The sequence below is a fragment of the Hordeum vulgare genome, chromosome 3H (genome assembly GCF_904849725.1).
Source record: "Hordeum vulgare subsp. vulgare chromosome 3H, MorexV3_pseudomolecules_assembly, whole genome shotgun sequence".
Taxonomy (NCBI): Eukaryota; Viridiplantae; Streptophyta; class Magnoliopsida; order Poales; family Poaceae; genus Hordeum; species Hordeum vulgare.
The window spans coordinates 507,690,849-507,714,156 of NC_058520.1; the positions used below are offsets into that span (position 1 = coordinate 507,690,849).

General features: G+C 47.0%; 1 pseudogene; it reads left to right on the forward strand.

Annotated features, from left to right (window-relative positions):
• LOC123441938 lies at positions 1-922 on the forward strand (annotated as a pseudogene).
• Positions 923-23,308: the final 22,386 nt, after the last annotated feature.

A 23,308-nucleotide genomic window follows, 5' to 3' on the forward strand; every position in this document is an offset into this window, starting at 1 on the left:
ATGGCGCCTGCGATCGCGGCGCACGGCCGGGCGCGAGACGCGGCGTGGTACAGACGCGTGGCACAGGCGGCTGGGCGGGCGCGGCCAGAAGGCGGCCACGGCCTGGCGCTGCCGGCCACGGCGCGGGCGGCCGAGGGCGAGCACTGCCAGGCGGCGAGGTCACGACGCTGGCACGGGCGGGCGCGACGCGGTGGCCGCGTCCTGCAGTACGGTGGCCGCTGCGTGCGCACCCGAAAGAGCCGCGTCCGACGGTGTTGACTAATGGATTGGTTGCAGGTTGGGTAGATGCACAAGACAATTATCTTTCCGGTCGTATGCCGGGCTGGCTACCCGCGAGCGAAGACAACACTGTCCTTCTTGAAGGAAAAAAAAGGTGAAGTCATCTAAGAGTCAACGCATGTACCTTCCTGTTTTCTCCTTGATCCTTCCGTTGATGGATTTTGATTTGCACTCTTACCGTGCAAGAAGATAGTGAATCCTTGGTTTAGACCTCCAGTCTTTTCATCCATGGATACCATCTTCCTTGTTCTTCAATCATTTTCTGTTGTTTGTGGCCTTCTTTCGCGTGCAGGTGGGATACATGGCTGGATTCATAGCCGCAGTGCGGTGCAGGAACGCCAGTTCTACAGACCACCATGGAAGCGGACGCCACCATGCCAAAGCAAGGGATGTCGCATCAGATTCGCGAGCGAGCGCTGCTGTCGCCAGGAACTGTCGCGCCCCTTTTGCGGTGAGGCACAACCCTAAGTCGACGCTCGGCGAAGCAACCCCGGTGTCGAGCGACTCGTGCGCCGCGGGCACTTCATGTACGGCCGGCCGCCATCTTCGGGATTATTCCAGGAAACCCGCGGGCATCTTACCGATTGTTATCTTTTCCTTCTGTTATTCTTTTTCCAGTGTGTTCGTTGGCGAGTTCGGCTAATTCATGTTGGGAACGTTGCATGGTAAACAAAAAATTTCCTACGCGCACGAAGACCTATCATGGTGATGTCCATCTACGAGAGGGGATATTCGATCTACGTACCCTTGTAGACCGCACAACAGAAGCGTTAGTGAACGTCCTCACGTCCCTCGATCCGCCCCGCGAACCGTCCCGCGATCAGTCCCACGATCTAATGCCGAACGGACGGCACCTCCGCGTTCAGCACACGTACAGCTCGACGATGATCTCGGCCTTCTTGATCCAGCAAGAGAGACGGAGAGGTAGATGAGTTCTCCGGCAGCGTGACGGCGCTCCGGAGGTTGGTAATGATCTTATCTCAGCAGGGCTCCGCAGAAACGCGATCTAGAGGTAAAATCGTGGAGATATGTGGTCGGGCTGCCATGGCAAAGTTGTCTCAAATCAGCCCTAAAACCTTCGTATATATAGGGGGAAGAGGGGAAGCCTTGCCTTGGGGTCCAAGGACCCTCAAGGGTTCGGTCGAGCCAAGGGGGGCAACCCTCCCCTTCCAAACCGAGTCCAACTAGGTTTGGAAGGAGGAGTCCTTCCCCTTTTTCCCACCTCCTTTTTTTTTCTTTTCTCTTTGATTTTCTTCCTATGACGCATAGGGCCTTCTTGGGCTGTCCCACCAGCCCACTAAGGGCTGGTGCGCCACCCCCAAGGCCTATGGGCTTCCCCGGGGTGGGTTGCCCCCCCGGTGAACACCCAGAACCCATTCGTCATTCCCGGTACATTCCCGGTAACTCCGAAAACCTTCCGGTAATCACATGAGGTCATCCTATATATCAATCTTCGTTTCCGGACCATTCCGAAAGCCCTCGTGACGTCCGCGATCTCATCCGGGACTCCGAACAACATTCGGTAACCAACCATATAACTCAAATACGCATAAAACAACGTCGAACCTTAAGTGTGCAGACCCTGTGGGTTCGAGAACTATGTAGACATGACCCGAGAGACTCTTCGGTCAATATCCAATAGCGGGACCTAGATGCCCATATTGGATCCTACATATTCTACGAAGATCTTATCGTTTGAACCTCAGTGTCAAGGATTCATATAATCCAGTATGTCATTCCCTTTGTCCTTCGGTATGTTACTTGCCCGAGATTTGATCGTCAGTATCCGCATACCTATTTCAATCTCGTTTACCGGCAAGTCTCTTTACTCGTTCTGTAATACAAGATCCGGCAACTTACACTAAGTCACATTGCTTGCAAGGCTTGTGTGTGATGTTGTATTATCGAGTGGGTCCCGAGATACCTCTCCGTCACACGGAGTGACAAATCCCAGTCTCGATCCATACTAACTCAACGAACACCTTCGCAGATACTTGTAGAGCATCTTTATAGTCACCCAGTTACGTCGACGTTTGATACACACAAAGCATTCCTCCGGTGTCAGTGAATTATATGATCTCATGGTCATAGGAACAAATACTTGACACGCAGAAAACAGTAGCAACAAAATGACACGATCAATATGCTACGTCTATTAGTTTGGGTCTAGTCCATCACGTGATTCTCCTAATGACGTGATCCAGTTATCAAGCAACAACACCTTGTTCATAATCAGAAGACCCTGACTATCTTTGATCAACTGGCTAGCCAACTAGAAGCTTGCTAGGGACAGTGTTTTTGTCTATGTATCCACACATGTATATAAGTCTTCATTCAATACAATTATAGCATGGATAATAAACGATTATCTTGATACAGGAATTATAATAACAACTATATTTATTATTGCCTCTAGGGCATAATTCCAACAATTCGCTCTCTAGCAGAATCAAAGTGCTGATAACCTGTTAGAGTAAAATGAGATTGAATGAAAGTGAATGGACGATTAGTCCTGATTTCTATTGATTCTCAAGTATATATACATCTGGAAGAGGTGCGAAGAAGAGGTGTCTGTTCGGAGGCATCCCTTCAGAACAGGTGCATGTTGGCAATAGAGAGAGAGAGGAGACACGACTGTTCGGGGTTGGACACATCCCTTGGCTAATTAATCTACTAATTAATTTCTAACAAGTACAAACGCGTCCAAAAAAGCATTAAGAAAGGGGAAAAAAGAACATCGAGGCTCCGCATCATCAAAGACAAGCGCCTAACGGTCCCCTTACCTAGCCAACGGATGCCAATGTTGAAAGAACACATGGAATTAAAGGGGTTACATGCCTGTTTGGAAGACCCACTAGATCACCGCCTAATTACCCATCGTCCAAGCAAACAAGCTAACGCCGCAAAAACTAGCCTCAAGAGGCATTTCTTCCTACCGGTCTCGACAGTTTTCGCCTCAAGGTATCCGGCTAGGTCCGGAGCCTCTTAATCAGACCCGAGTGCCTCATCAATAAAATTGCGAAGTGCACGAGCTGTCGTGCAAGAAAAGAGGATAGGTTCCCGTCTCGGTTACACCACAAAGGGGGCATAACATATTATCTCGGTCATTCCGTTTGAGCATCTCCGTCCCTCAACAATTGCCGCACAAATATCTTGATCTTCATTGGCAAGGCCACCTACCACATGGGCGTGATCCAAGAAATCGTCGGCCTACGGCTCAATGCGTGGTAGGCCGTGGCGACGGAAAAATCTCCACAGGGAGTGAGGTTCCAAGAAACGGTGTACGGATAGTCCCCAAGGATCGGCGGAGGGCCGCCCGCAAAGTAGCTCATTCCAACACCTCCTTCAGTCATGTTGTAGCAGGTTGGCTCGGCGCCGCCAGCACCCAGCCGCAGACCCGTCCCGCCATGGGCCCGCCCAGCCCAGATGGGCCCTACAGGGCCCAAATCTGGGCTAGGTGGCCACCGCCAAGTCACGCCGCAGCGTGACCCCGCTGGCAACGCCGCCGCCGCCGTCCAGCTGTTCGCGTGCGCCACACCGGGAAGCCCCGTCGCCACACAGGCCGCCGCCTAGGAGCACCCCCTCGGTACAGGTTCGCCCCTCGTTGGAGAGCCATTGAGAGGGAAAGATCAGGAGGCCGCCACCATCGACGTCCTCGGACGCGAGCGACGACGACGGGGAGAAGGGGAGAGGGGGGCTGGAGGAAGGGGAGGCTGATGTGCGGCCAGTCGCCCGCGGGGGCGATGCGGTCGCGGGAGTGAGGGGGGGGGGGGGGGTTCACATAAGCATTTCAGAACCTTAAGGACCAATTCATTCCACACAAGAACTATGTGTATTGTCAGTGCTTTGACTTTAACGATGTTCTTTTGTAGGGAGTATTTAACCAAAAACTATCACAATTCATGAAAACATGCCCAAAAACTACCACTATATGTTTTTATGCCGAAAACTATCATTTTTATCGTAATCACTAGCAAAAAACTATCAAGTGTGAAAACTGCTTCATTAACCTCTTCTAAACGTCTTTCTCACATGTTGGGCCACAAGTCACGTTGATCATTGACTTCGAAAGTTGTTTTTTCTATTTCGAAAAATGTTGAGGGTTTTCAAAAAATGTTCTCAAAATTTGAAAAATGTTTCTATTTGTATTTTTTTAAATCAGGATTTTCAACAATTGTTTATCAAATTCGAAAAATGTTTTTGCTTTTTAGAAAAATGTTCTGGATTTTCAAGACATGCTCTGGATTTTTAGAAAAAGCTCTTGTTTTTCGAAATTTGTTCATAAAATTCAATAAATGTTCGTATTTTCAAAAGTTATTCATGTTTATAAATTTGTTCCGGATTTTTCAAAATTGTTCTCATTTTCAAAATTTGTTCTCAAGAATAAAAAATGTTCGTGCTTTAAAAAATTTGTTAATGCTTCCAAATGTTTTTTTGGGGTTTTCAAAATTGTTCTCTATTTCAAATTTTTGGTCTTAAGATTCAAAAAATGTCTGTGCTTTCAAAATTTGTTCCCGATCCCAAATTTGTTTTATGATTTTGAAAAATTTGTAGAAACATTGTTCATGATTTCACATAAATATTCGCGAATTTGACACAAAGAATAATTTTTAAAAATCATGAACAAATTTGGGATAATTTTTGAAAATCCAGAACATGTCTTGAAAATCCAGAATTTTTTTCCTAAAAAGCAAGAACATTTTTCGAATTTGATAAACAATTGGTGAAAATCCTGGTTTTTTAAAAAATATAGAAAAGTTTTTTTGAGAAAACAGAGACATTTTCCAAATTTGAAGAACATTATTTACAAACCGTGAACATTTTTTAAAATCCTGAACAATTTTTAAAAAGAAAAAACAATTTTCGAAGTTAATGGTTAAACTTGACTTATAGGCCCAGCATGTCAGAAAGATGTTTAGAAGAGGTTAATGCAGCAGTTTTCATACTTGATAGTTTTTTACCACTGACTAAGATAAAAATGGTAATTTTCGGCATAAAAACGTATAGTGATAATTTCTGGACACGTTTCCATGAATTGTGATAGTTTTCGATTAAATGCTCTTTTTGTAGGATATTGATGTTTCAACTTTCAAGCACTCCAGAAGCTTACGGGTCTTGGTGATCTGGCTGCAAGACACTAACGCCCATGGGATCTCGCTTACTCGGCCTGCCAGCATGGGCTGAAAACTGGAACCCGACTTTGGAGCGTGTTTCTACATTAAGCCTTTTGGTTCTGCAAATTGTGATATTTGTCACGGCCTCAAAGTTGGTGGTAATGATCACGGATGCTAACTCATATACCAACTTCACTCTAAATTTCTGAGTAGCTTTAAGAGCAATTTCAACTGACCGACTCAAACGAAGACCATTTTATTCGCCTTTTGTCCGTTTGGACCGTCTCAGCGTATATCAATGTCCGCTTCGGCGTTTGGGTCGACGCATGCGTCCAACGCTAGCCCGACTAATTTTTATCGTTATGTCAAAAAATTATAAAATATTTCCAAAAATAATAAACAAGCATTAATTAAACATTAAAAGCGGCCGGCGAGAGTCCACATGTTCTCATTATATTAATTAAACATAAAAAATCTAATAAACTAGGAGGCAACCCTAGGCGTCGTCGGGGCCGGTGAGGTCGACGAGTGTAGGCGCACGGCCGACCCAGGGAAACGCCGTGTTTCGGAGTGCAGCTTCCTGTGCCTCCGTCGTATGTCCCGCTGGCGCAAGCTGTGCTGGCGGCGGTGGCAGCGCAGCACGGGCACTCTCCTCCTCCTCCATCTCCACTTGTTCCTCCTCCACCTTCTTCTTCAGTTCCATCTCCCGACGGCCTTCGGCACGCTCCGCCCGCAGGTGCTCCGACTTTCAGTGCAGGAGGTAGGCTTCCTCCTGCTCCGGTGTCGCGCCCAGCCGGATGGGTGGCGCACTAACCCACTCGCGAACGCAATTGACCCACTCGTAGACCTCCCGCGGTTCTGTGGGCTCGGTTTTTTATGGAGGTGGCACGACGTAGTTGTCGACGGCCGACAATGCGATGGCCTCCGCGAGACGCTCCTGGTACGCCGCCTCCTCCTCGTCGGCCTTGCGCCGCTCTTCCTCCTCGCTCTCGCGGAGAACAGATGCCAGCGCCGCCTAGTAGGCGGCCTTAGCCTTCTCGTCCTCCTCGCTGATGACGGGCACGGGCAGCGGAGGGCCTCCTGGCTGCACGTCGTGCACGCCACGCCGATCCTCCTTTTCGTGCTCGACCGCGAATCAGAGCTCCCAGTGGAGAGAGTCAGCCGCGTACGCATGGTTGAGTCGCTGCTCCGCGCGTCAGCAGACACTGACGGCGACTCACCTCCTCCGCGTGCAACCTCACCGACCGCGGCGCGGCCGGCACCGGGATCCTCTCCGGATCTAGATGCCAGTGATGCGGGAGGGTCACATCGGGGTACGGTAGCGGGACACGGTGCTCCCAGTGCCACCGCGCTTGGTGCGCCAGGACGCTGACACACTGACGAGGCTGACGGGGAATCGTGTGGGGTTAGACGAGGGCCTTGCCCTTGTTTTGGAAGGAGCCGGCCATGGCACGCGGTGCTAGGATTTGATCGCCGACGAGGTGACGAGACAGGGACGGGAGGGTTCTCGAAGTAGATTAGGCGGAACCTACCGCACGCGCGGATTATAAAAGGTCGTCTGCAACCGCTGATGCGTGGGCTCAGGTAGGGCGGCCATCGTAAATTATGTTGGCCGCGGATGGTTAGGGCGGATACCGAAAGGGCGCACACGCGGATGCGAAACACGTGTCCGCTTCGGGTCCATGCCGAAGCATTTCAGTCTGAAATTTAGACTAGAAATGAATCGGCGCAGACGCGTTTTGACAATGGATCGACGCGTTAGGTCATCCATTTGGTCTGTACGGCCCCAAACGAACAACGATGGATGAAATGAGTCGGTCCGTTGGAGTTGTTCTAATACGCCATATGCCATACCGTGTAGGGCTCCTAACGTAATTCTCAGTTCTTGCGTTTTTGTGGGTAGGTGTATCATGTCTGAGGTTGCATCAGGACCGGACACTAGACATCTAACAAGATTTGTCCTCGTCCTTCTGCTCACCAATCATGCTGCTACCAAAAGTTGGAGTTCAGACCATTATCTGTCAGCGCCAACACTTGGAGTTGAGATCTCAGACTCTGGGTCATCAGTCACAGCAATCGTCCATTCTGTGCAGCATCTAACATCTAGCATAACGCCATTGCGTGCAAGCCATCACACTCAATTTCCGCTGCCTGTTTAAATTTATTTCATAAACACGGCAAACATACTTGAAGAAGCGCTTCTTTATGGTACAACTAGCAGGACGGCCTCACAAATGCGAGAGCAACATCTCTAGCGCATCGAATGTGTTGATTATTTTTATTTTATGTTATGCCCTTTTTGTACTCTTATTTTTCTAGCATTAGTGTGGAAATTTCGTTGGGCTTTTCTCTCTCATGAGATTAGTGGCTTCTTGCATCAGCATGGAATTTGCGCCAACCCGAAGGAATGTTTGTGTAAGGAGTCCTTCGTCACGGTTGGGAGTGTTTCTCTAAAAATGAGACACCTACATGGATGTTGCGATCAGTCTCCCGCACGTTGGTCATAAACATTGTCACGGTTGGGAGTGTTTCTCTAAAAAAATTACACCTATAGAAATATTATTACCGATCATCTTTATTGTGAGATATGGCCTTATTCCAACCACACACCTCCCCTTATTTCCTAAGTATTCTTAGAATACCATAAAAAATAACTGCCATGGTTTTAATTGTGATTTTTATATTAAAAATTTGTTTAAATCTAATAATGAAAAAACTGAAAAAAATCAGACGGAAATTGTCGTTTTATAATATGCAAGGAAAAGCATACAATAGTGAAAGTTTTGCAAAAATAATGTTTTATAAGACGAAATGAGTTAGTGGCATTCTTATTACCATTACAAAAGAAAGAAAATAAAATAAAAGTTAAAAATAATTAAAAAATGAAGTTTAATATGGAAGAATGAATTAGTGTTATTGGTATTACAGTTAAAGAAGAAAGAAATGAAATGAAAATTTAAGAAAAATATCAAAAAATGTATTATAAGGAAGAATGAATTAGTCGTAGTGGTATTACACTTAAAAAAAAAGACAATATGTATGTTCACGTTGCAGCGTGCGAGTAATTAGCTAGTAAGCGTATAATGGTGCAATTTTCACACACAAAATGATTTAGTGGTATTTTTATTACCACTAAAAAAAAGTAAGCTACAATAAAATTAGAATACTAAATAGTTCTCAGAATAAATGAATTAGTAGCTTTGGTATTACCCTTTAAGAAGAACTATATAAGATAAATATCCAAATTACATAATTTTCTAAGAAAGAATGAATTAGTGGCATTGTATTAGAATTAAAGAAGAAACAAAGTGAAAGAACAACTAAAGCAAAATCAAAATAATGTTGTTTTTCTAAGAAAGAAAGAATTATGGGCTTTGGTATTTGAAAGGATCGATATGGTTGACTAGAGGGGCAGGGGATGAATACGCAACTACCAATTTTTAGCTCTTCTTAACAAATTAGGGTTAGCAACAAATGGTTCTCTAGATAAACAACAAGGTGAGCAACCTATATGATGCTAACAACAATAACAACTAATGCAAGCAAGGAACACAACACCACAATAATAAGGACAAAGTAAAGGTAAGAAATAACCACAAGTGGAACCGGTGGAGACGAGTGTGTTACCGAAGTTCCTTCCCTTTGACAGGAAGTACGTCTCCGTTGGAGCGGTGTGGAGACACAATGCTCACCAAGAAGCCACTAAGGCCACCGTATTCTCCTCACGCCTCACACAATGCGAGATGCCATGATTCCACTAGTGGTGCCCTTGAAGGTGGCGACCGGACCTTTAAAAACAAGGTTGGAGCAATATCCACACAAAGCTTGGAGGCTCCCAACAAAACCACGGAGCTTCACCACAATGGAATGTGGCTCCGAGGTGACCTCAACCGTCTAGGGTTCTCAAACACCCAAGAGTAACAAGATCCGTAAGGGATTAGTGAGGGGAATCAAATATCTCTTGGTGGAAGTGTAGATCAGGGCCTTCTGAACCAATCCCAAGAAAATCAACAAGTTTGATTGGCCAGGGAGAGAGATCGGGCGAAAATGAGCTTTGGAGCAATAATGGAGCTTGGGGAGGTGAGAGGTAGTCTTCTTGGGGAAGAAGACCCATTTATATAGTGGGGGGAGGAATCCAACCGCTACCCCTACTCTCAGCCCGAGCAAAGTCGTACTACAGTTATTAGGAGCGGTACTACTGCTACAAGGAGCGGTACTACCGCACGGTAGATCCACCAACCATAGAAGTAAAAAAATTACTTCCATGCCTACCACTGGTGAGGCTGCGGTTGTGCAAAAGTCCGACCGGACGGTACTACCGCCACAGAGCGGTAGTAAAAAAGTACTACCGCTGGCACCTGCGGTACTACCGCTCGCACTTTGCACAGACAGGGGGGGAACAAACTGGGGCTCCATTGAAGTGAAGGAAAGGTGGTGTAAAAGAACAGATATGTATGTGTTGATTCCACCCTAACCTTTCCGAAGCAGACCCCCTCTTAATAGTACGACTTTCCTACGACTCAAATCCACCAAAAAGAAACGTAGAAAGAAACCGTCTTTGATAGACTCCAAGGGGCACCGGATCGTCTTGTGCGTAGACATGAATTATCTGAAATGCTTAATGCACACGATTAGTCCGCACACGCATTGTCATCAATCACCAAAACCACTTAGGGAGAAATATGCCCTAACAATCTCCCCCTTTTTGGTGGATTGATGACAATACATGATTTGCACAAAAGGATATGAAATTAACATATGCAAAACCAAAATCTATAATCTAGAGATAGGCTCCCCTAGATGTGTGCATACTTAGAGAAATGCCATGGACCGCAAAGCACACAACCTAGGAATAGCACTTCCTCTAGAATTTATAGACGAGGCATTCCTTGTAGTAGACAGATTAACATTAAGCATGGAAGCAAGGTATAGCATCTGAGCATGAAGATAAGGGCACATAATAAGTAGACTCACAAGCTACTATCATACTGGACAATAATGAGAGAAGAGTGATAGCATATGTCTCACACCATATGATAGAAAAAGTCTCCTAGTCTCACACACAAAATAAAACCAACCAAAGCAACGATGAAGGTTCAACGAACAAGGAGACACTAAAACCGAAAGAACTCGCAAATCCTACACTCTCTCCCCCTTTGGCATCGAGATACCAAAAGGGCAGGGAGGTCACCTAAGACACATGTGGTAGCTCCTCCTGTAGAAAGATCAACCATCGGACTCCTCATCAGAATCCTTATCAGACTCATCCCACTGAAGATTCTTCTTCTCCAACCAAGCAGCTTCAGGAGTAATGTCTTGCTCAGATCCACTTGAGATGTGCATGTCGGGCTTCCTCAGAATCAGTGAAAGGACGTGGATGTCGCCTAGAGGGGGGGGGGGTGAATAGGCGCTTTAAAATAATTAAGGTTTAGGCTTGAACAAATGCGGAATAAAACTAACGTTTAATATGTCAAGCACAAAACCTACAAACAACTAGGCTCACCTATGTGCACCAACAACTTATGCTAAGCAAGATAAACAACTAAGTGATAACAAGATATATGACAAGAGACAATATGGCTATCACAAAGTAAAGTGCATAAGTAAAGGGTTCGGGTAAGAGATAGCCGAGGTACGTGGAGACGATGATGTATCCGGAAGTTCACACCCTTGCGGATGCTAGTCTCCGTTGGAGCGCTGTGGAGGCACAATGCTCCCCAAGATGCCACTAAGGCCACCGTAATCTCCTCACGCCCTCGCACAATGCAAGATGCCGTGATTCCACTAAGGGACCCTTGAGGGCGGTCACCGAACCCGTACAAATGGCAAACCTTGGGGGCGGTCACCGAACCCGTACACGTGGCAACCCTTGGGGGCGGTTACCGGTACCCGTACAAATTGCTCGGGGCTATCTCCACAACCTAATTGGAGACCCCGACGCTTTCCCGGAGCTTCACACCACAATGATTGGGCTCCGAGACACCACCAAGCTTCTAGGATGCCAAAGCATCCACGAAGAACAATATCTAGGGTACTAAGTACCAAAGGTAGTAAGCTTCTCAACTTCTCACTTCCACGTATCACCGTGGAGAACTCAAACCGATGCAACTAATGCAATGGCAAGAACACACGAAGTGGTCAAGTCCCTCACACTCAAATCCCTCCACAACTACAAAAGCTATGGAGAAATATGAGAGGAAGAACAAGGAGCTCACAAAGAACTCCAAGATCAAGATCCAAGGGGTTCCCCTCACATAGAGGAGAAAGTGATTGGTGGAGATGTGGATCTAGATCTCCTCTCTCTTTTCCCTCAAGAACAAGCAAGAATCATTGGAGGGATAGAGAGTAAGCAAGCTCTAAGAATGTCAACAATGGAGGTAGAACAAGAGCTCAAAAAATGGATAAGGCCAAGGGGGAAGAAGACCCCCTTTATATAGTGGGGGAACAAATCAGACCGTTACCCCCACTCTCTGCCCGAGCTCCGGCGGTACTACCGTTGGCTGCAGCGGTACTACCGCTGGCACTCCAGCGGTACTACCACTGACTGCAGCGGTACTACCGCCCGCTAGCGGTACTACCGCTGGCTGCAGCGGTACTACCGCTCGCACTCCAGCGGTACTACCGCTGGCCCCAGAGGTACTACCGCTGGGCCCCTGGTAGTGCAAAGGCACTACCACCTCCAAGAAAGTCTTCGCAAAAAGGTCCGTCCACGAACAACCGCTAGGCAGGCGGTACTAAGCTCCTGGAGCGGTACTACCGCTGACCAGGGGCGGTACTACCGCCAGCCAGCGGTACTACCGCTAGGGCCAGTGGTACTACCGCTAGGTCTAGCGGTACTACCGCTCGCCACTGAAACAGCCATAACTTTCGCATACGAGCTCCGAATCGAGCAAACCCAAGCTTGTTGGATTCAGGACGACAAGAGCTATCCAAACAGCGACCATGCAGATATGAAAATGCCAATGATATAGAGATGTGAGTCCTCTATGAATGAAGAACCGGCAAAAACTCCAACATCGAAAACATCATAGTAGATGCATATGGACTCCGTTTTCGATGAACTCGAGCTTGTCACGAAGATGACCATAAGCTCTAAAACTCACAAAGAGAAACACCAAACAAGAACCAAGAAGTATGATGCAAGGATGCAAATGGTTTGAGCTCTGAACAAACGATACGATCAAGCTACTCAGTTGAGAGCCCCCCCTTGATAGTACAGCAATCTATCCTAAACAGAAAACCTATCAAGGGCAAACCTGTACCTTGCACCTCGTCCTCTTGAGCTAGATGATGATGATCTTGGCTTCCTCAAGATGGACCACCTTTCTTGATTGCGTTGGCTTGATGAAGACTAGTTGATTGCTCCCCCATACTCACTATGGGTGAGCCACTCTTTAGCATATCTTCACAAGTCCATTGCCACCACAATGGACGGCAAGCTTCAAGCATGATATCTTCGTGCTGATCCGCTTGAACTTGCACATCGCAATCTTGATGACGATCACAACTTGACGTCATACTTCATGGGTTGTATGAGATCTTCCCTTTGACGCAAGCCCATGGAAACACACCTAACCCCCACATAGAACTCTCACGAAGACTATGGGTTAGTACACAAACACGTAATGGACAATGCTTACCATACCATGGGATCATTTGATCCCTCTCGGTACATCTTGTACACTTTGTGTGTTGATCATCTTGATTTACTCTTTGTCTGAGATCTTGATCAACCTTGTGTCTCTATGACCATTCTTTGGATAATACCTTGAATACCACCTTGGTCATCATATAAACTCCTTGAACCCAACAGATGGACTTCAAGAAGTGCCTATGGACAAATCCTATAAATGTAACTTAAGGCAACCATTAGTCCATGGGAATTGTCATCAATTACCAAAACCACATATGGAGATATATGCTCTAACAATCAGCTTGTCGCGCCGACGGCTCTTCTTCTGAGCAACATGGGTCATATACTACCCCTTTGCCTGCATGCAGAACAAGGTCTTCATCCTGTCCTTGAGCTTCTTGGCCCAAGATGGCTCGACAGAGGAAGGCACATGTGTCTCTGGACTGCCCCCATCCTCATCGTCATCCTCATCCTCACCAGTATCCATGTTGTCAGCAGCAGGTGTAGTGGTAGTGTTGGCATACTTGTTCTTCTGACGTAGCTTAATAGGCTCATGGCGGATCCAGCCGGGAGCATGAAACACCATCTCTCGAAAGGTCACCGACCACTTCTCTCGGATCAAGTAAAACAAATAGGGTCCATAGATGGGAACCTTACGGTGAAACACGGTCGACTGAAACTCACTCCATATGATGTGAGACACATCAAGTGGTCCAGGAGAAGCCCGCCCTTTATCACACATGAGAAGCATATCCACCAGATAGGAATGCACCTGGTCCTTGTTGCCTACTCAAAGAAAGAGAGTGTTGTGAAAGATTCGGTGCATGACATCAAAGAACGGGTTCAACACATGAGAGATTTCACGAGTTGAGGATACCTTCTTAATAGAGTAAGGCAACAACTTTTCCTTGGGTGCAGCAGAGGGCTTTGTGTGCGGGTGCAAACCAACTAGGTGCTCAAGCCCCTCATCATGAATGTGCAGAAGATCCATGAACTCCTTCCAGGTTGCAGACAACCTTTCCCCATTGGTCATCCAAGTCATTGTGCGCTCCGCATCAGTGTGGAAGTGGACGGTAACAAAGAACTGAACCACAATCTCAAGATCGAAGTCAAGCTAAAACGAGATAATCTCCCCAATCCCAAGCTGCTCCACCATGTCCAGAGGCTCACCAAAGTATGTCGGGTCCTTCTTGAGATGATCCATGTCAATCCACTGAACCGGTACATGGATGTTCTTCTTGGTCTTGATCACATCTTCATAGATAAGACCATGTTTCTTGGACTAGAATAGTTCACATCCCTTGAGATGAACCCTATCGATGACATAGGGGTTGTGCTTCCGGTGAATCTGAAACTCAGCTTGTGGCATACCATCCCAACTAACAAAGTGATATATGTTCTTGTTTGCGAGCCTCTTGAAGTTGCGCTTTGGAGCCTTGGATCCCTTGGGTGCTTCTTCATTGCGTAGGTGCTTGGAGCCGGTATCCGAGAAGGGTTCGAGCGCTTGGATCTCGAACTGGAGCCACCACCTATGACACACAACGCAAACACAAGAGAGCGAGACAAAGACCAAAGCAAACCAGAGAACCCAGAGAAATGAGAATTAGTAGGACAAAACATGTGAATTCAGGGTCGACCAGTAGTACCGCAGTTCAAGCGGTAGTAAAATTTTAGTACCATGCTGACCACGATAGTACCGCTCGAGGGTGCGTTAGTACCATAGTTCAGGCTGTAGTGAATTTTTACTACCACACCCACTGCAGTAATACCTTTACACGAGGAGAGGTAGTACCGCACGGGGCGAAAACTACAAGATCTGACACTCCAATCTTTAGATCTGGTACTACCGTAGACCAAAACTAACATGTTGTATCCTACTAAGTAGCATTTCTACCACAGAAGCACTCTCCAACCATCCATTTATGCAAAGATTGTGCCACAAAATGATGAAACCTAAATCATATGCCCCCAACCCAAGATCCAACAAAATTGAAGCAACGAGAAGAGAACTAGGGGCAATACCGGATTCCATGGCACGAGGGAGAGGAGAGAGATGATCCCACCAAACGGAATGGGAGGAGAGTGCTGGAGAGGGAGATCCGGCGAGCTCTTCCGGCACCGTTTCTTGAGAGGAGAGAGAGAGCCATGAGCTGAGGATATGAATGGTTATGGGGGGAGAAGAAACTGTCCCGTGTCCAATTATAACCCCTTGCGGCCCCGATGGCATGGTAGTACCGCGGTCATCACGGTAGTACCGCTTGGCCAGCGGTAGTAAAATTTTACTACCGCTCACTGAGCGGTAGTACTGTTTGTCCAGCGGTAGGAGGAGAATACTGCGCACAGGATGTGGTAGTACCGTGCCCTCTCCAGCGGTAGTACCGTGCCTATGCATGGTAGTACTGTTGGAAATATACCCTAGAGGCAATAATAAAGTGGTTATTATTATATTTCCTAGTTCATGCTAATTGTCTTTTATTCATGCTATAATTGTATGAAATGGAAACCGTAATACATGTGTGAATATATAGATCACAATGTGTCCCTAGTGAGCCTCTAGTTGGCTAGCTCGTTGATCAATAGATGATCATGGTTTCCTCATCATGGACATTGGATGCCATTGATAACGGGATCACATCATTAGGAGAATGATGTGATGGACAAGACCCAATCCTAAGCATAGCACTAGATCGTATTGTTCGTCTCCTAAAGCTTTTCTAATGTCAACTATCATTTCCCCAGACCATGAGATTGTGCAACTCCCGGATACCGTAGGAGTGCTTTGGGTGTATCAAACGTCACAACGTAACTAGGTGATTATAAAGGTGCATTACAGGTATCTCCAAAACTGTCTGTAGGGTTGGTACGAATTGAGACTGGGATTGTCACTCTGTGTGAGGGAGAGGTATCTCTGGGCCCACTTGGTAATGCATCATCATACTGAGCCCAATGTGACTAAGGAGTTAGCCACGGGATGATGTGTTACGGAACGAGTAAAGGGACTTGCCGGTAACGAGATTGAACAAGGTATAGGGATACCGGCGATCGAATCTCGGACAAGTATCATACTGCTAGACTAAGGGAATTGCATACAAGATTGATCGAATTCTTGACATCGTGGTTCATCTGATGAAGATCATCGTGGAACATGTGGGAGCCAACATGGGTATCCAGATCCCGCTGTTGGTTATTGACCGGAGAGGTGTCTCGGTCATGTTTGCATGGTTCCCGAACCGTAGGGTCTACACACTTAAGGTTCGATGACGCTAGGGTTGTTATGGGAATAGTGTATGTGGTTACCGAAGGTTGTTCGGAGTCCCGGATGAGATCCCGGACGTCACAAGGAAGTTTCGGAATGGTCCAGAGGTAAAGATTCATATATAGGAAGTGAATTTTTGATCACCGGAAGAGTTTTGGAGATTGCCGGTAATGTACCGGGACCACCGGAAGGGTACCGGGGGTCCACCAGGAAGGGCCACCAGCCCCAAAGTGCTACATGGGCGAAAGGTGGATGGGAACCAGCCCCTGGGTGGGCTGGTGCACCTCCCACCTAAGGCCCAAGGTGCACAAGGGGTGGAGGAGGCCAAACCCTAGGCATGGAGGGGCACCCTTGGGATCCAAGCCCACCCTAGGGCGTCGCCCCTCTCCTCATCTAGGGGTGGTGCACCCTCCTCCCTCCCTCCTATATATAGAAAGGGTTTTGGGGATGCTACATACACAATTGCCTCTCTCCCACGGCGCAGCCCTACTTCTCCTCCTCCTCGTCCTCCTTAGCGCTTGGCGAAGCCCTGTCGGAATACAACGCAGCTCCACGTCACCACGCCATCGTGCTGTCGGAGCTCTCCCTCAACCTCTACTCCATCCTTGCTGGATCAAGGCGTAGGAGACGACACCGGGTTGCACGTGTGTTGAACGTGGAGGCGTCATTGTTTGGCACTTCGATCGGAATCCACCACGATCTGAATCGCTACAAGTACGACTCCATCAACCGCGTTCTAGCAACACTTTCGCTTAGGGATCTTCAAAGGTACGAAGATGCTCTACCCCTTTGCTCGTTGCTGGTTTCTCCTAGATAGATCCTTGTGTGATGTAGATTTTTTTTTTGAAATTACTACGTTCCCCAACAGTGGCATGCGAGCCAGGTTCTATGCATAGATTCTATGCACGAGTAGAACACAAAAGTTGTGGGCGATGATTTTGTCAATTGCTTGCCGTTACTAGTCTTATCTTTTTTCGGCGGTATTGTGGGATGAAGCGGCCCGGACCGACATTACACGTACGCTTACGTGAGACTGGTTCCACGCCTGACATGCACTTGGTGCATAAGGTGGCTAGCGGGTGTGTCTGTGCCACTTTAGTCGAATTGGATTCGGTGAAAAGGGTCCTTATGAAGGGTAAATAGCATTGGCATATCAACGTTGTGGATGTCACGTAGGTAAGAAGCGTTCTTGCTAGAAACCCAAATCAGCCACGTAAAACTTGCAACAACAATTAGAGGACATCTAACTTGTTTTTGCAGGTCTGCTATGTGATGTTATATGGCCAAAGGGATGTGATGTTACATATGTGATGTATGAGATTGATCATGTTCTTGTAATAGGATTCACGACTTCCATGTTGATGAGTATGACAACCGGCAGAAGCCATAGGAGTTGTCTTAATTTATTGTATGAGATGCAATGCCATGTGGCTACTTTACTTCATTGCTAACAGTTAGCTATAGTAGTAGAAGTAATAGTTGGCGAGGTGACCTCAAGGAGACACAATGATGGAGATCATGATGATGGAGATGATGGTGTCGTGCCGGTGACAATGATGATCATGTCGTGCCCCGAAGATGGAGGTCAAAGGAGCAAGATGATATTGGCCATATCATGTCACTATATGATTGCATGTGATGTTTATCATGTTTTTCATCTTAGTGCTTAGAACGACAGTAGCAAAGATAAGATGACCCCTCATTAAAATTTCGAGATATGCATTCCCCTTAGTGTGCACCGTTGCGAAGGATCGTTGTCTCGAAGCACCGCGTGATGATCGGTGTGATAGATTCTAACGTTCACATACAACGGGTGTAAGTCGGATACACACGCAGAAGACGTAGGTTGACTCGACGAGCCTAGCATGTACAGACATGGCCTCGGAATACGGGAGACCGAAATATCGAACACGAGTCGTATGGACGATGCGATCAGCATGGAGATGCTCACCACTGATGACTAGTCTGTCTCATGTGATGATCGAACACGGGCTAGTCGACGTAGATCATGTAACACTTGGATGACTAGAGGGATGTCGATCTAAGTGGGAGTTCATTATACAATTTTATTAGATGAACTTAATTATCATGAACTTAGTATACAATTGTCTTTGGAAATATTGTAGATCCAATGGCCAACGCAAATGTCAACCTCAATTTCAATGCGTTCCTAGAGAAAACCAAGCTGAAATATGATGGAAGCAACTATGCGGACTCGGTCCCTAACTTAAAGCTCATCCTCATTGCATCCAAGAAGGCATATGTCCTCGATGCGCCGCTAGGTGACCCTCCTGTTCCCGTAGCAGCCTGAGACGTTCTGAACGCCTGGTAGTCGCACAGTGATGATTACTTCGTGGTTCAGTGCGGCATGCTTTACAGTTTGGAACCGGGGCTCCAAAGGCGTTTTTAGCTACATGAAGCATATGAGATGTTCGAGGAGTTGAAACTAGTTTTTCAAGCTCATACCCGGGTCAAGAGATATGAAGTCTCCGACAAGTTCATTAGCTGTAAGATGGAGGAGAATAGTTCTGTCAGTGAGCACATACTGAGAATGTCTGGGTTGCACGGCCGTCTGACTCGGCTGGGAGTTGAACTTCCGGATGATGCGGTCATTGACAGAATCCTCCAGTCGCTCCCACCTAGCTATAAGAGCTTTGTGATGAACTACAACATGCAAGGGATGGAGAAGACCATTCCCGAGTTGTACTTGAAAAGACCTCGATGACGCCTAGAGGGGGGCTGAATAGGCTATTTAAAAACTTCTTCAGATTTGGCTTGAACCTAATGCGGAAATAAACTAAGAGGGTACTTGTCAAGCACAAATCCTAAATGCACTAGGCACTGCAACGTGTATCAACAACACGATCTACCAAGATGGACACAATACAGTTACTAACAAGCACAAGTAAGTTACACAAACTTACTTGAGCTATATCACATGACAAGTAGGTGAATCGACACAAGATACTAGATCACACTATAGCACAGATATATCAAAAGCTGCAAGTGTGAGCGTGTGGATATAGAGGGTATGCTTGAATGATTAATCTTGTACAAGAAATGGCCAACACAATATAATGAGCACAACCAATATGCAATGTATGTATGCTCAAGTAACACAAGTAAACCACAAGTAAAGAGTTAGGGTTAAGGATAACCAAGGTCACTGAGACGAAGATGTATCCCGATGTTCACTTCCTTGGAGGGAAGCTAGTCACTGTTAGAGAGGTGGATGTTACCACGAAGGCACACCAACGCCAGGAAGGCTCACCCTATTCTCCCTTTGAGATAATACCATGAAGGCGTTTCTCAACCACTAGTGGTAAGCCTTTGAGGTGGCTTCCAAACCCTCACAAACTTTTCCGGGGGGTAATCACACGGATTGATTCCTCTCCGAAGAACTCCCACCGCCTAGGAGTCTCCAACCTCCAAGAGTAACAAGATCACGGGGAATGCTCAAAACTTGCTCAAATCTCAAATAGCTTGGGTTGAGAGGAGGAGAGGGAGACGATCTATCTTTTGATTGGAACAACTCTCAAAGGGGCTCACAAATGCTCTTGGGATCTAAGATTTGGTGTGAGCAAATGTGTGTGAGGTAGAAGTGTGTTCTTATGAGGATAAGGCTGTGTTGGGCTGCCCTCTCACGAAGTGGGAGGGGGTATTTATAGTGGGGAGAGAAAATACAGCCGTTGGGGACACTTTAAGTCACACAGGGTTCGGACGTCCGACAGTTTCCAGAAGTTCGGGCGTCCGCGAGGGGTCGGACGTCCGCGAGGGGTCGGTCGTCTGAGGCCTGTAGATATCACTGAAAATACTATGAATTGAACAGCGACCGGACGTCCGGAGAGGACCGGAAATCCGAGTTATTCGACTCAACTTCTTCTGGTGGGAGGTTCCGGATTTCCGAAAGGGGACGGACGTCCGGCCGTCGGACGTCCGGAGGGAGCCGGAAATCCCAGTAATAGAGCTCACGTACTTCTGGTGCAGGGCTCCGGATTTCCGAAGCCTGTCGGTCGTCTGACCCTTGACCGGCCCTCGGACGTCCGGAGGGAGCCGGAAGTCCGAGTTATATGGCTCAAGTTTCTCTGGTGCATAGTTCCGGGATTCCGAAGCTGGTCGGATATCCGGGCCTCGGACGTCCGGATGGAGGCGGAAGTCCGAGTTATATGGCTCTGATTTCTCTGGTATACGATTCCGGATTTCCGAAGCAGTCGGTCGTCCGGCCCTCTCGCATCCGGAGGAAGCCGGATGTCCGAGGCACTGGTTCTGTTTTCGGATAACAGCAGAGCAGTGGAGATGTGGTCTGAGCAGAACAGTGGAGAGGTAGTTTGAGCAAGTTCATCGCAAAACCTGTGATCCCCTCTTAATAGTGCGGGATCCCTAAAGAATCAAGAATCATAAAAGGGGTACTGATGATCCATACTTGAGTGTATACTTTTATTCGCTGATCATCACTCCGCACAACTAACGTCAAAGGAACTGATACCTTTGAGTTAGCCCTTTCACTTGAGCTTGATGTTGTTGTTCCTTCTTGGCTCAAGTTGAAAGCAAGACATGACGAGGTCTTCAAGTGGCTCTCCCATACACAATGTGGAAAGCCTAGCTTATGTATTCATCTTCATTTGTCCACCATGTGAACATCCACAACAATCAAGCATGTAGTGCTCAGGAATGCTTATCTTGATCTTGTCCTTGTTAGCACATGAGCTTGTCCTTATCAACACATGATCATTAACAATAGTTTCAATGATATACTCGTGCTGATCCACTTGAACTTGCACACCACAATCTTGATGACGATCGCCACTTGACGTCATCCTGCATGGGTTGTATGAGATCTCCCTTTTGACGCAAGCCCATGGAAGCACACCTAACCCCCACATAGGACTCTCACAAAGACCATGGGTTAGTACACAAACACGTAATGGACAATGCTTACCATACCATGGGATCACTTGATCCCTCTCGGTACATCTTATACGCTTTGTGTGTTGATCATCTTGATTTACTCTTTGTCTGAGATATTGATCAACCTAGTGTCTCCATGACCATTCTTTGGATAATACCTTGAATACCATCCTGGTCATCATATAAACTCCTTGAACCCAACAGATGGACTTCAAGAACTGCCTATGGACAAATCCTATAAATATAACTTAAGGCAACCATTAGTCCATAGGAATTGTCATCAATTACCAAAACCACATATGGAGATATTGTTGGGGAACATTGCATGGGAAACTAAAATTTTCCTACGCGCACGAAGACCTATCATGGTGATGTCCATCTACGAGAGGGGATGAGTGATCTACGTACCCTTGTAGACCGCATAGCAGATGCGTTAGTGAACGCGGTTGATGTAGTGGAACGTCCTCACGTCCCTCGATCCGCCCCGCGAACAATCCCGCGATCAGTCCCACGATCTAGTACCGAACGGACGACACCTCCGCGTTCAGCACACGTACAGCTCGACGATGATCTCGACCTTCTTGATCCAGCAAGAGAGACGGAGAGGTATAAGAGTTCTCCGGCAGCGTGACGGCGCTCCGGAGGTTGGTGATGACCTTGTCTCAGCAGGGCTTCGCCCGAGCTCCGCAGAAACGCGATCTAGAGGAAAAACCGTGGAGGTATGTGGTCGGGCTGCCGTGGAAAAGTCGTCTCAAATCAGCCCTAAAACCTCCGTATATATAGGTGGGACGGAGGGGACCTTGCCTTGGGGCTCAAGGAGCCCCAAGGGGTTCGGCCGAGTCCAAGGGGGAAGGCTCCCCCCCCAAACCGAGTTGGACTTGGTTTGGTGGGTGGGAGTCCTTCCTTCCCTTCCCACCTCCCTTTTTTTCCTTTTCTCTTTGATTTTCTTTCCTAGGCGCATAGGGCCCTTTTGGGCTGTCCCACCAGCCCACTAAGGGCTGGTGCGCCACCCTCAAGGCTTATGGGCTTCCCCGGGGTGGGTTGCCCTCCCAGGTGAACTCCCGAAACCCATTCGTCATTCCCGGTACATTCCCGGTAACTCCGAAAACCTTCCGGTAATCAAATGAGGTCATCCTATATATCAATCTTCATTTCCGGACCTTTCCGGAAACCCTCGTGACGTCCGTGATCTCATCCGGGACTCCGAACAACATTCGGTAACCAACCATATAACTCAAATACGCATAAAACAACGTCGAACCTTTAGTGTGCAGACCCTGCGGGTTCGAGAACTATGTAGACATGACCCGAGAGACTCCTCGGTTAATATCCAATAGCGGGACCTGGATGCCCATATTGGATCCTACATATTCTACGAAGATCTTGTCGTTTGAACCTCAGTGCCAAGGATTCATATAATCCCGTATGTCATTCCCTTTGTCCTTCGGTATGTTACTTGCCCGAGATTCGATCGTTAGTATCCGCATACCTATTTCAATCTCGTTTACCGGCAAGTCTCTTTACTTGTTCCGTAATACAAGATCCCGTAACTTACACTAAGCTACATTGCTTGCAAGGCTTGTGTGTGATGTTGTATTACCGAGTGGGCCCTGAGACACCTCTCCGTCACACGGAGTGACAAATCGGAGTCTTGATCCATACTAACTCAACTAACACCTTCGGAGATACCTGTAGAGCATCTTTATAGTCACCTAGTTACATTGCGACGTTTGATACACACAAAGCATTCCTCCGGTGTCAGTGAGTTATATGATCTCATGGTCATAGGAATAAATACTTGACACGCAGAAAACAGTAGCAACAAAATGACATGATCAACATGCTATGTCTATTAGTTTGGGTCTAGTCCATCACGTGATTCTCCTAATGACGTGATCCAGTTATCAAGCAACAACACCTTGTTCATAATCAGAAGACACTGACTATCTTTGATCAACTGGCTAGCCAACAAGAGGCTTGCTAGGGACGGTGTTTTGTCTATGTATCCACACATGTAAATGAGTCTTCATTCAATACAATTATAGCATGGATAATAAACGATTATCTTGATACAGGAATTATAGTAATAACTATATTTATTATTGCCTCTAGGGCATA